The sequence below is a fragment of the Arvicanthis niloticus genome, chromosome 11, assembly GCF_011762505.2.
Source record: "Arvicanthis niloticus isolate mArvNil1 chromosome 11, mArvNil1.pat.X, whole genome shotgun sequence".
Taxonomy (NCBI): Eukaryota; Metazoa; Chordata; class Mammalia; order Rodentia; family Muridae; genus Arvicanthis; species Arvicanthis niloticus.
Genome location: NC_047668.1, coordinates 26,074,004 through 26,088,018, shown reverse-complemented (window position 1 = coordinate 26,088,018; position 14,015 = coordinate 26,074,004). Strand labels below are relative to the sequence as shown.

The 14,015-nt window shown below is 41.6% G+C and overlaps 1 protein-coding gene across 5 annotated transcripts in view; it reads left to right on the top strand.

Moving 5' to 3' along the window:
- Nucleotides 1-914: 914 nt before the first annotated feature.
- Nucleotides 915-14,015, top strand: part of Immp2l (inner mitochondrial membrane peptidase subunit 2) — an 826,273-nt gene continuing 813,172 nt past the window's right edge. For 3 of the 5 annotated variants that reach the window (XM_076941949.1, XM_034514320.2, XM_076941948.1), the window contains exon 1: nt 1,402-1,474. The gene's annotated coding sequence lies outside the window, so the exon portion shown is untranslated. Of the gene's footprint in view, nt 987-1,401; nt 1,479-14,015 lie in introns of those variants that run through there. The other 2 variants (XM_034514317.2, XM_076941950.1) reach the window with 2 other exon arrangements.

Below are 14,015 nucleotides of genomic sequence, written 5' to 3'. Positions count from 1 at the left end.
TTTAAACCCCTCCCCCCGCCTTTCTTTTTTTCTTTTCTTTTTCTTTCTTTCTTTTTCTTTTTTTTTTTTTTTGAGACAGGGTTTCTGTGTAACCCTGGCTGTCCTGGAACTTGCTCTGTAGACCAGGCTGACAGGCTGGCTTCAAACTCAGAGATCCTCCTGCTTCTGCCTTAGCAGTGTTGGGATGATTAGAGGCCTGTGCAAGTACTGCCCGGCTCCATTTAAGTCTCTTACATTCTCCCATCTTTAGAATTATTTTGAATGCTGAGTGTCAGAACATTATGCACTACTTAAACTTGAGACTACTTAAACTTCAGCATTATCTAGAAGGATAAAGCAAGAAAAGATAAAGGTACACTGGGGAAGGGTAGAAAAAGTGAACTAATTTTTGTTGTCTATTTTCTGTTAGTTACACTGTTTTTCTGGATTGTAATAACAAAGTTAAGATTTTGTACAATTAAGCGGCAAAAGCTCAAGTATAAAAAAAAAAAAAACCCCTTAGTTTCTCTGAAACAAAAAAACTGTTCTGGATTTCTTCCTTTGGCTTGCTAGAGGAAGCAAAACGGAAGTTTCCCCGTGTGCAAACAAAACAAAACCACAGAACAACACAAGTCCAGTCTCGGTTCCAGGCCTAAGGGGAGAAGGTTAAGATAGTTTCAGGTGACTTGTTTTGCCTTGCCCGCTTAGCCAGGCTGAGCTTCGACCTAGGACTTAGGTCTAAAGCTTCTAACACTTGTAACTTCCAGGAGGCTCAGTACCGCCCCCTGATCTGATGTAACCATATTTCTGGCTGCAGATCCACTATGAGCCGCGTTTCGGGGGCGGGACTTCCGTAGGGGGAGGAGTCTCCCGCTGCCGCCAAGCTGGGGGTCGGGTCTGGCCGAGTGGCGGCGGAGGGCGGGGCGAGCGGCGGCGGGGGCGGGGCGTGCCGCGGCGGAGGGTGGAGTGTGCCGCGGGGACTTCCCCTGGCTTGAGCTGCGCAGCGGGTGCGCGGGGAATGGGGCGGCGGGTCCGGGCGGCTTGGCATGCGGGTGGGCTTAGGCAGACCCTCTGTGTACCGGGCAAGGTCTCTTATCTCCGGCTTGTCCTCAGTCAAGTGGGCGTTGCTGGGAGGCGGGGAGCCGCTCGGCCGCTATCCGTGAGACGGTAGCGAGCATGCGTGCGTGCGCGTGTTCCAGCGAGGCCGCGCGGCTGTCCCCTCAGTTCGTCCTGCTGTCTCCCTCAGTTAGAGAACCCGAACCCCGATCCGGGCGGGTAGCCGATCTCTTCTCCCCGTCTAGGGGTACCCACAGTGCGGCCGGGAGGGAACGCTGCTCCTGGAGTGGTGGGCAGCTGGTGGGAGCTGCTCAGGCTGGAGCCACGGGATTTTAAAGGACCTGTCTCTGTCATTTTTACTTTTAGGATTTTGGCCAAATTGGGCGAGGGTACAATATTACCACTTACCCCTTCTCACCGAGGAAGAGCGGGAGAAAGGGTAAGTAAGTATCGCTCAGGGGCGGAAGGAGCCAAGGACTTTTTTTTTTCTGAGTGGGGCAACTGCTCTAGGCAACTTGGGTCCAAATTCCACTTTTTATCAGGAACTGGATACCCACCTTCAAAGGTCACTTGTCCCAAGCTCAAGCCTTTCTTCAGGTTTCAGAAGCCCATAGAATCGACTGGAAGTTTAGCAGCTTTTAAGTCACCTAACAGAAAACTCGTTTCCTTTCAGAACCTCTTTAACCGGGCACGTTGATGCTATTGTTCCTCTCTGGTCCCTTGTCTTCCTAGGTAGCATTCAGTAGTTCCTGAGACAGTAGGGCTACTCCAAGATAATCTTGGCTTTGCTTGGCAGTTATCCCTCCAGGGATCTTTACATTTTAACATCTGCCAACAGTGGGGAAAAGCACATGGGACCACATAGAGGCAATTTTGTATACTTCCAGTTCTTTTTAATTCTTTCAGAATTACAGAAGAATTGAGGGATGTCCTGTCTCAAAGCAGTTGAGTTGCTTTTCTGAAAAGTTGAAGTCCTGGGAAGTTGACTGATTTCAAGTATCATCACTTTCCATTGGTTCTTCCCTGAGACCTGCCTTTCCCCTAGTCTCTGGTGATATGAAACACAGTTCCTTTTTCAGGCTGGAAACCCTCCAGGTTAGCTATAAGCAAGAACAGTAAACCATATGCTTGGTTACTTCCACAAGGAAGCTAGACTTACCCTTAGTGCCCATCCTGGCACATGCCACATATGAACCTGACTTTCTTGTTTCTTGTTCGAATATTATGAAAAACTAAGACATGGTTGTTTATTAGTGAGGGACTCTATCTCTGATGTCCTTTCATTGTGTGTTGAATGAACACTGGTAAAACTGGGTTCTGGAGAGCTGGTGGTGATAGCTCTGGACGTCAGTTCACACAGAGACAAGTGCGGGGGCTCGCCCTCTGTGACTTCAAGGCCAGCCTGGTCTATATAGGGAGTTCTAGGTCAGCCAAGGATACAAATGAGGGCCTGTGTCAAAAAGCAAAACAAAACAAAGAACAACAACAACAACAACAAAATCCTATGAACAAAACAAATAAAACAGTTCGTGGAGAATGAGACTGTTGGAGATGACTTGTTTTGGGAATGGGTCTTTCACAGGTTTCTGTGGAGGTTTTGAGTAATTATGTGTGTTAGAGAACTTCCATCTGCTGCTGTCCTAGTGGCTTACAGATCAGTATTACTGTGTGAGGATAGTGCTATCATTCCCTTTTCTGGAAGAATAAGAAATAAACTTGGGTTACTAGGTATGGAGGGTTGTTTTCCATAATGCATTGTGTTATAGTCATTTTCCAGTGCAATAGATGCATAGTTTAGGCACAATAAGTAGACAAGAGAAAGTTTTTGAATTGTTCTGTAAGAAAGCTTAATTTTAGAAAACAGGGAGGCACCTCAAGGAGAGTGAATCCTGAAGCTGGCCTGCCTTGGGTTCTGCACATTTAACCCCATTTTTTTTTTTTTTTTTTTTTTTTATTGACATGAGAATAGGCTAAGTTCAAAACAAAGTTACTTAGGATTAACACTTATAGGAGTGTGAAAGTGAAAACATGCACCTCACAAATTTGTAATATTTTAGAATTTATCTTTTAGACGTGAAACCCACAGCTCAATGTTAATTAGGCATACAGCTGAGGTATTTACTTATGTGTATGAGACATGTACAATGTAATAGACACATGTATATATATATGTTACTATTACTTGGTAAAATTGTAACTTCCTTCCTTTTCTGGCTCGCCCTAAAATCCTCATGATCAGACCCCTTTAGAGTCTATTTTTCTGAGGTGCTAGAGGTCAGACTCAGCCCTGAGCAACTACAATACCACAGAGCATCAGCCCAGCCTCCCATACCATACTATGTAACAGAGGTAGGTCTTGAATTGGAAATCTTCCTGCTTCAGCCTTCTGAGTGCTGGGATGATAAGCGTGTACCGCTATGTTTGGCATAGTTTCTGCATTCTTAGTTGTAGGCTTGGATCCTAGTTTTTATTTTATTAGTTCTGCCACTTGAGACCAAGTACAGCATTCATGCTGCTTGATTTGATATCTAAATAGAACGATGAGGACCTAAAAAAGAAGACTAGACAAGGCAGTGCCTGCGTGGACTCGCTGTCCTGTTTCTCTATCTGATTGCCCATTATTTTCTTTATTTCCTTTTTGAATATATTTTAATTTTTTTTTTTTTTTTTTGCATTGGTGTTTTGCCTGCATGTCTTTATGTGGGTTTTGGATCCCCTGGAACTGGACTTAACAGATAGTTGTTAGCTGCCATATGAATTCGAGGAACTGAACCCAGCTCTTCCTCAGGAAGAGCAGCCAGTGCTCTTAGCTGCTGAGCCACCTCTCTCCAGCTCAGCCTGTGATTTTCGGATCTTCCTTAGGATAGTGGCAGGCAGCCTAGAACCCATTTTCCCATAAGCACTAAGTCTCCCCTGATTTATGTATTTCCACTGCGAATAGCCTGCTACATCTGACCCCAGATTTCTGAAACAAGGAATCACACCTGGTGTAGCTTGATTTTCCTATATCAGATAATTCCACACAGGCCTGCCTAAAGAGTGTCAGCTTGAAAGAGAGAGAGAGAGAGAGAGAGAGAGAGAGAGAGAGAGAGAGAGAGAGAGAGAGAGAAAGGCTTTCTATTTGACAGCACCCACAAAGTGAGATAGACAGGCTACCACATTTAGCTGAGTGCTCAAAGTTAGGATTTCCTTTTCAGAAACATTTTTGGTTTATAAGCATTATAATAAAAATGCTGATGCTTCATGTCCAAACTGTCATGCTTTTGCTAAGTTGTGTGTCTGATATGTAGCTAAGCTGTGTATTTAGCGTATCTCATAGTTCATTTGGAGCTGAGAAAGACAAGTCCACAGACTTCACAGCAGACACCTCTTTCGCTTTGCTAAAGGGTACACTTTGTCAGTGGATTACAGGCATATCAGCTGTACTGCTGCAGTCTGTGGCATTTCTATTATGAGCTCTGGTCTACCGAGCCCAGGGTGATGTTTTATTCAAATGACAGCACCTGGTCCTAGAAGCACATTCCCCACAGTTGTCTTCTAGTGTCATTGTTCTTACTAGTTAACAAGAGCAGAGACTTCCTATTCTTGGTGAGTTTTTACACTAAGTTTTTGTAAAAGAAAAATATTTTTAAAGAAAGCAAAACCTCACTTTAGAACCTATTGAATGTCCTGGTTCATGCCTGTGATCCCAAGCACAAAGGAGGCAGAGGCAGGCTAATTTTGAGTTCTAGGATAGCCTGGTCTAAATCAGATGTATTTTTTCCCCCCTTAATTTAAAAAAGGAACTTGCTATGTTTTAAAAAGCACATTTTCTTCTCCCTCCTTCCTTCCATTTTTCTTTCTTTGAGACAAGTTTTTCCTGTGTAGCCCTGTCCTGGAACTTGCCCTGGCTGTCCTGGAACTTGCTCTGTATACTAGGCTGGCCTCGAACTCAGAAATTCTGCCTTTCAGTTAAAAAGTCCACTTTTAACTCTACTTTCTTATACGTTAACAACTTAATTTACAGAAAAAGAATAACAAGTAGCATTTGGTTTTCCAGATTACAGTACCAAAGCCTTTCAAACCCATCATATGCTATTAGAGATGATATGTAAAACGTTCACTTAGAGATTCTTAAATTTTTCCATTTATTCCCGTTGTCTAACAAATTAAAAAAAAAAACCTTGGCATATAGGGTTTGTAAAGTAGGTATGTAAATCAAACATGTCATTATAATAAATCATAAAGCAATTCATTTAATAATAGTTGTTTGGTATATGAATGCCTTCACCATTTATTACAGAAGAGAATTTGCATGGCAATGAAATAGATATTCCCATTTATTTGCATAAAGAATTAAATCTTGTTGGAGACTAGATGCCTCGGGACTGATAACATCTTCAGCACTTTCCATAGGGGGTCTATATTCTGATTTTATAATCATTAGTGCCAAGAATGCTGTTTCATATAAATATGTAGTTAAAAAATGACAAACATATGCTTAGGACCATCTCAATTCTATGAGATCTGAAATTCTATTCTAACCCCAAGCCAAAATTTTGTTTCATTACATTGCGTGAAAGTCAAGTCAGTAACTCAAACAATTTTTAAAATCAACAATTCTAGAGCTGGGCATGGTGGTGCACGTCTTTAACTGAAGCACTCAGGAGGCAGAGGCAGGCAGATCTTGAGGCCAGAGTGGTCCACATAGCAAGTTACAGGACAACCGGGATTATGCAGAAAAACCCTTGAAAAAAACAAAACAAAAAAATGAGCTATTTAACATAGTACAGTGATGGAGCCACTGATTCGGTACTTATGAGGAACAATGGTGGGGAAATATTAAAAGTTTTTGTTTTCCTTAATTATGCTATTATGACCTAGCAGTGGTGGCACACACCTGTAATCCTAGCGCTCAGGAGGCAGAGCCAGATGGATCTCTGTGAGTTCGCAAGGTTTGCAGAGCCAGTTTCAGGAAGGCCAGGGCTATGTAGAGGAAACCTGTCTCAAAAACCGAAAAACAAAAGTTAAAAAGAGTTTTCTATAAGAGCAGAAAACTTTGCATGTACAGGAAAAACACTGCAGCTTGTAACTGCCAGTAGTCTATAAGGTGAGCTGAGCTGTTTCAGGTGGCACTCGGTGTTGCCTGGTGTGACCCCACATCCAGTAAACAATGAAGTCTCATGACGCAGCATTGGTGAGCGCTGCAAGAAACACCTTAATTTGTTCTGCATTGTATTTTGAATTAACTTTAGTCACTGGACACTTAGAAACCTTTTTACTGCTGCTAACGTTTATTTGTTTTTGGTGTTTTGTTTGTGTGAGCTGTCCTGTCCCTTGGTGTTATGCCCTTCCCAGATTTTTTTTTTTTTTTTTTTTTTTTTAATGCAACTCTGGGGTTGTGACTCACATTTTAAAAGCGGGTCTAACTGACATGCATTTTAGAGAAGATTGTATTCTGATATTCCAGCATGACTAAAACACCTTTTCCACGTTGGCATTGAGGGACATCAACAAATGTTGGAGGCATGTCGTTTTGGATTTGAGAGTGGGCTGTGTGACCTGGGGCACAGTTCCTCATCTATAAGGTGGGGTACTTACTCGCAGTTGCTGTGAGATTCAGTGACAGTAGGTAGCATTGTGGCTGCCAGGAAATAGATGGTTAGTTACTAGTGGCTTCAGTTTTCTTCCAGGTCTTGAACAAGAGAACAGAGATTCCTCTCCTTGCTTACATCAAGACCAACCCCATAGCCAGGACTTGCAGCTCCAGTAGGAGGAGCTTCCCATAGGATTTGGTGGTGTTGGGGTCGGGTGGTGGTGGTGGTGGTGGTAGTGGTGGTGGTAAAGGGAACGGGGTTGGGGGGGGAAGGAGCTGAGAAAAGATATGGAGACTATCAAGAGAGGGTAGCAGTGGTGAGCTGATAGGGGAAGGAGACAGTCATTTGCTCAGTCCAAGGACATACCTTAATGAGAATTTTTTTAGGGGGGTGAGTCTTTTCTGTGAGTGGAAGTCACAGCCAGAGCCATGTTTTTTTTGCTAGCCTCTTTTGTGAGTGGTTTTATTGAGATCTCCCCACCCCCCCCCCTTTTTTTTTGAGAAGGTGTTTCACTATGTAGTTCTGACTGTCCTGGAACTCACTATATAGATCAGGTTGACCTCAAACTCAGAGAGATCTGCCTGCAGTGAACGAAGAGATGCACTCTTAGAGTGTATTGGTTAAAGGACTTATGGGCACATCGCTGCTGAGCTGAAGGTACTTAGAAGGTAACTTATATATAGGGTCCTGGAGTATAACAGGAAACTGAGGAGGCCAGAGGAGGCTTTTTGAGTTCTTGCCATGTGGAGGGTAAAATTGAATGCACAGGAAAGGATAGAAGTGTTTAGAGGACACATATATATAGAAGGAAAACATAGTTGAGTATAATAAATATTAGGTAGTATTGAAAGTAATGGTGCAGCCATTAAAGATTCCAGGATGCTCAAAAGGAGTGGTCAGGGAGCTCAAGAGACTTGTTAGAACTTACCTGTTGAGCAGAAACCCCCAGAACAATACAGTTATAAACTTCAGTCCTTAGGGTGAGCACCGGATGTCTAGACTCGTTTATGTACGTTATGTGCTCCTTTTTATTCTTTGACTTACATCTCCCCATTTATATCCTGCTCCTCTGTTAACGTTGTGCTTTGTCTCTCTGTGTTTTTATAAGATTTCACGTGCAAATGAGATTGTGCAAATGAGATTGTGCATTATGCAGCCCCCCTTTTTTTTCTATTTCTAGCTTATTTCATTTAAACTAATGGCTTAACTCAGATTCAGCCATATTATGGACAGGGTTTCTTTCTTCTTTCTTTCTTTCTTTCTTTCTTTCTTTCTTTCTTTCTTTCTTTCTTTCTTTCTTTCTTTCTTTCTTTCTTTCTGAGGAAGGGTTTTGCCAAGCTCAAACTCATGATCCTTTTGCCTCAGCCTCATGATTGCTGGGGCTACACATGTGTTCTACTTATTACCCTACTCTTTCTTTCCCTTCTAAAAGGACACTGAATAATATAATGTTTCATTGTATATTTAGACCACACTTCCTTTGTACATTTCCATGTGAGCAAATTCTTAGGTTCTTTCCATGTGTTCACATACGTTAGGGTGGCTGCTTAGCTAAGAGATAGCATTGGCCAAGATGTGGGAAAAGGGGAACATGTATAGCGATTTTTGAAACAAGATGATGTTCTAAATTAATTACAAATAGAATTACCATTGAACCCAGCAGTCCCTCTTCAAGGTATGCCACCAAAGAAAGGAAACCATAACCATGTAAAGATGCTGGTGACACTGAGAGTTCTGCATGGGTTCTCATGTGTCCTCAAGAATTAGAACCAACGGTTTTTGTTGGTGTTTTTTTTTTAAATCTTTAACAGAGAGTCAGTGTTTATGCTGAGAAGAAGGAGCCCAGAGGAAAAAAAAATAATATGAAAGTTCAATTGTATGCATCCTGGACATCATACTTTCCCCCCCTCAATCATTCATTCATTCATTCATTCATTCCATTTTTTTCTGAATGACAACTAGCTTGAGTATGTTTGCCTACTCCTTCCTTGGTTTTTAGAGAACACTTGATTATTCTCCTCCTTCTCGTTCTCCTTCTTTTCCTCCTCTTCCTCCTCCTCCCCCTTCTCCTCCTCTTCTCTTCCTCCACCTGCTTCTTCTCTGCTTGCATCTCCATGATAGGAAGTTGGGTTTCCTGAGCCATGGCACATGTAATGTTGGAATGCTTTAGTTTTCTTTTTAAAGACATAATATTATTTATTTATTAAAATGAGTTTTGTTAACAATTTCTAATATACACATAACAAGTGAAATGTGGTAATAAAAATTTTCTGTCTTGTAATATTTGAACTCCACAATTTGCTCATCGAGACCATTTTAAGAAGACCACCTTACTAAGTACTTAATAAGTCTCAGTAAGGGTTACTGTTGCTATGATGAGACACCACAATGAAAGAAACTTGGGGGGGAAAAAAGAAACTTGGGGATGAAAGGGTTTATTTGGCTTCCACTTTCACAGCACTGTTCATCATTGAAGGAAGTCAAGACAAAAAAATAAAACATGGCAGGAACATGGAGGCAGGAGCTGATGCAGAGGCTCTGGAGGGACGCTGCTTACTGGCCTGTTCCACATGACTCTCTCAGCCTGCTTTCTTATAGAACCTAGGACTACCAGTCTAGGGATGGTACCGCCCACAATAGGCTGGGTCTTCCCTCATCACTCACTAAGGAAATGCTGGCTCACAACTAGCCCACTGGTTGGCCCATAGCCCTATCTTGTGGAGTCATTTCTTAATTGAGGTTTCCTCCTCTCAGATGACTGGAGTTGGTATAGTGTTGATATAAATCTTGGCAGCACAAACACAAAAAATGGCTCATTTTTCATGTAGGCATTAATGGTGAATGTATGCATTTCATTTATGTCTGTTCCACACTGAGCATTTACCACACTGAAGTATTATTTTTTATTAGACTTTGATCTTTGTCAGCTTCATACATGTGTATAGCATATTCGATTAACTTCCCCTGCCCGTGTCTCGCTTTCACCCCTATCATCCCCTTCTCTTCCCTCTAGGTCCCCTCTTCACATGTATATCTTGATTTTCTATTTTTAACCACATTTTGACTGGAAAAGAGATGCTTCTCTGATTAAGGATGAGCATAGCACCTGGGTGAGAAGAGCATTATTTATATATGGCGTACCTTTAGGGATTTAGAATAGAGTTGTGCCATGCTAATTTAAGCAACAATAGTAAGTTCCCTCTAGGCCTGTGACCTCCCCAGCCTTGGGTTTTTGACCAGGTTCATAGTATCAGGCATGTAGTCTTTCATCTGTGGATTGGGTTTCAAAGCTCGTCCAAGAATGGTTGGTTACTCCCTTTGCAGTTGTGCTACGGTTACATCAGTAGGCGCATCTTGTTGGTAGGTTGGTTGGTGTGTAGTCCATAGTGTTCATTGCTGCAAAAGACCATTGATGCATTTTCTCTACTAGCAGCCTGCGTAGCACCGTAGCTTGCTAGTAGGGAGGAAATTTCTAGCTCCATTCTAGTTTGATTTCTCTTAGATGATGTGTTTGTTTTCTATTGCTTTATAACGTATCAGAAACTTAGTGGCTGGACACGGTGGTCATATTTTTGTCATAGTTGCCCTAAATCTCTCTCATTGTCTCATGGAATTGCTGTCAGATGCCAGCTGGAGCTGATACTATTGGAGCATGGCTGAGCCTGAGTCATTTCCAAGGTGACCTGCACATATGGCTGGCAAGTTAGTGTTGGCAAGTTCCATGGGACTGTCTTCATACATGGGAGCCAGCTTCCTCCAGAGCCAAATACTACCATGGAAAGGATAGTTGTTTTTATGACTAATTCATCATGTTTAGATATTCTGTTGGCCTCATGGAAAGAGAAACTACACATGGGAATGAGGCAAGGCTTGTTGGATATCATCTTGTGGGGTTTGGCTGTATGAGAGTTTTAACAGGCCCAACCTGGCACAGGATTACATTGAGGTTTAGGTGACAATGTATGTGAGAGTCCTTTGTAAATCATTAAAACAGCATGTAAGTGTGGTATAAGTGATACCCTTCCCTTTGACCAATAACTTATGGGCTGCATGGAAGTGAAATTATTTTTCTTTGTGTCATGTTAATTTTCCACCTAATTTCTTTAGTTAGACTCCCTCCCTCTTCCCCTTCTTCCTCTCTCATCTTGCTCATATTTCTTCCCCTGCATCTCCTCCTCCAATTATTTTATACTCTATCCTTATTTTCTTTATTATTTTTGTAAGAAATCCTTCTCATCAATGATAAGGAACTGTTGGGTCTTTGCAGCTGGCAGGTCTATGTGAGAGGAGAGAGAGGTCCCCAACCGGCTGGGTCTCTCAGGGTCTCTCCGGGGCTGAGTGGGATGGTGATTGTTGGCAGCCCAAAGAAATACACCAGTCAGGGAGTCTTGTTGAGCAGAAACTCAACTTTAATATAACAACCTCTTGTATATAAACTTGGCACATAGGGAAAAGGGGTTTTGGTGGGGTAAGATGATGTAGGGAATGGGGAAGGCTGACGGAGGGTATGGGGTTACTGACAGGGCCAATGGCTAAGCTCTACATCAGCAACAGCTGAGCAGAGGCAGGGCTAAACAGGTCCTGTTGAGTCACACTGGGACAGAAGTGACTAAGACAGGTCTCAAAACTCGAGCCAGGCTCGGGTTTGCTCACAAGGCCCAAGCCAGGGCCAAAATGGGGCCCAACAAGGAATAACAAAAATGTTTTAATAATGAAAATGTTTTCTTGTCTCTTGGTTTGAAATATTGGTCTGAAATAATAATATTGGTGGTAGCAGGGACCTATTGGTCACCAAAGTTTTATCTTATATTTTATCCTATAGGATCTGTCTCTGAAAACTCTTTTTTAAATTTAATTTTATTATTATTTATTTATATTTTTGGTTTTTCGAGACAGGGTTTCTTTGTGTAGCTCTGGCTGTCCAGGAACTCACTCTGTAGACCAGGCTGGCCTTGAACTCAGAAATCCACCTGCCTCTGCCTCCCAAGTGTTAGGATTAAAACCATGCGCCACCACTGCTTGGCGCATTTATTTATTTATTTATTTATTTATTTATTTATTTATTGTGTAGGAGTACACTATAGCTGTCTTCAGACACACCAGAAGAGGGCATCAGATCCCATTACAGATGGTTGTAAGCTATCATGAGGTTGCTGGGAATTGAACTCATGACCTCTGGAAGAACAGTCGGTGCTCTTAACCACTGAGCCATCTCTCCAGTCCCCTCTGAAAACTCTTGATGTCTAGTTTTTTTGTTTTGTTTCGTTTTTTTTTTTTTTTTTTTTTTTTGTGGGTTCCTGTGGTACTGGGGATTCAGGCCTTGAGCATGCTAGGTAAGCACCCGATCACCCGAACCATATCTCTAGCCTCATGGACTGGAAACTCCTTAAGGAAGGGGCAACGTCGTACTCTTCTCCAGTGTGTTCCTCCAGCACATTTAACCCATTGTTTTGGACTTTATTTATGCTCAAGCAACACTCACCCAACAATTGCAGACCACTGCTCGCTGTGACTCTGCTGAAATTTCAGATAAGGTGGGGAGTATTTTGCTCAGACAGTGTTGGTGGCTTCTGCCAGATTCATCATCAATGCCTATCTCTCAGAGGTCTCTGATTTGACAATGGAGCCTTTTACTCCTTCTCAAATAACTTAGAGGTTTAGACTGTTTAGCCTAGCCTCCTAAGCAAGCAGACAGGCAAACAAACCCACATACCCCCAAGAGTCAAACCTGTGTTAGTTTGAGACTCTCAGTGATCCTGTGCTTACACTGCCTTTTTTAGCTAAGAGAAAAGTGTATAACTTTCTTCCATGTAATCAATCATAAAAATTTAATCTTTGTAATTTTCTCCCCATTTTTTTTCTGAAATAGGTCTTTGTGGTGACATTTTGACACAGATTTTTTTTTTTTTTTTCACCAGTTATGGTCACCTTTGATAAAATTGTTTTGTTTTGTAGCTTGAGGTCGTGTTGTAAAGACACTCACCATTGAGTTGCAGTTTTGACACTATGTTCAGTAAAGATGTAAATATCCATCTAAAGATGAAAAATGTAATGTTTGTAATGAGCACTGGGTGTGTGCAAAGGAGCGCCCTGAAGGGTAGGGTTGCTTGCTAAGGTTGTCCTTTACCAAACAGTAGTAGAGGGCCAGGGAAGGAAAAATAAGTTTAAAAAAGAAAAGAAAAGAAAAGAAAAGAAAAGAAAAGAAAAGAAAAGAAATGTCTTGTCACTGCTGCTTTTTCAAAAAAAAAAATACTACTTTTTTCTGTGTATGAATGTTTTGCCTACATGCATGTTTTTATACGATGGGCATGCCTGACATCCTTGAAGGTCAGAAGAGAATATTAGATGCCTTGGAACTGGAGTTATGGATGGTTGTGAGACCCCACGTAGGTGCTAGAACTGAACCTTGGTCCTTTATGAAGTTGAGAAGTGTTGTTAACTGCTGAGCCATCTTTCCTGTTCCTATATTAGGTTTTTAAAAAGAAATTTATTTTTTTCAGAGTTGTCTTAGGTTCACAGAAGAATTAACAGGGGTTGCACCTGTATTTTCCTTCCCTTCCATATGCCCATCAATGCACTATCAAATGAGCCCCACCAGAGTACTGTGTGTGGGACCACTAGGAACCTAATTTGATACTTTAGTGTCACTCATACTACACTGCTTAAGGTACTCTCTTGGTGGGGTGCATTCTGTGGGCTTAGACAAATACGCCATCTCTCTGCCATGATCGTACCATATGCTCTAAAATACCTATGTTCTTTCTTCATTTCTTCTCTCTCCCACTCAGTCCTGGGAACTTCTGTTCCCTTGAGAGTCTTTATTTGCCAGAATATCATGGAGTTGGAATCCTACAGTGGTCAGTCCATTCTCTTTACCTTTTACCTTGTTCTGTGCAATAGATTGTTTGCAAAATATCTTGATGTTTTCCAAGGAACATATTTATTTAATGGTTGCTTTAATAAATACTTTATTATTGTCAATTCAAATAATGAATGATTATTTAGTTTTGTTAAATAAGTTAGCACTGTGGTTGTGTAAGGGAAATTTGAAGCACCTTACATTTTAAAACTTTTAAGCATTCTTTCTGTTTGTACACAAGTACATGTGTGCACCCATGTGTAGGTAACTACTTAAATTTTAACTGGCAGAAATTTAAATAAAACCTTTTTTGATCCTGTTAAAGGAAGGGAATTCCTTGTGTATTAACTGATTTTTGGATTACTCAGAGGTTTTGCATTCTTATTTTACTCAGTTTTGATATTACTTTACACATTGCATGTAAACACTGCACACATCCAAGGACAATTTACAGGAATCAACTTTCTCGTTTCACTGTGTAGATCTTAGGGCTCAAACTGAGGTCATCACGTTTCAGTGCCTTTACTCACTGAACCATCTTTCTG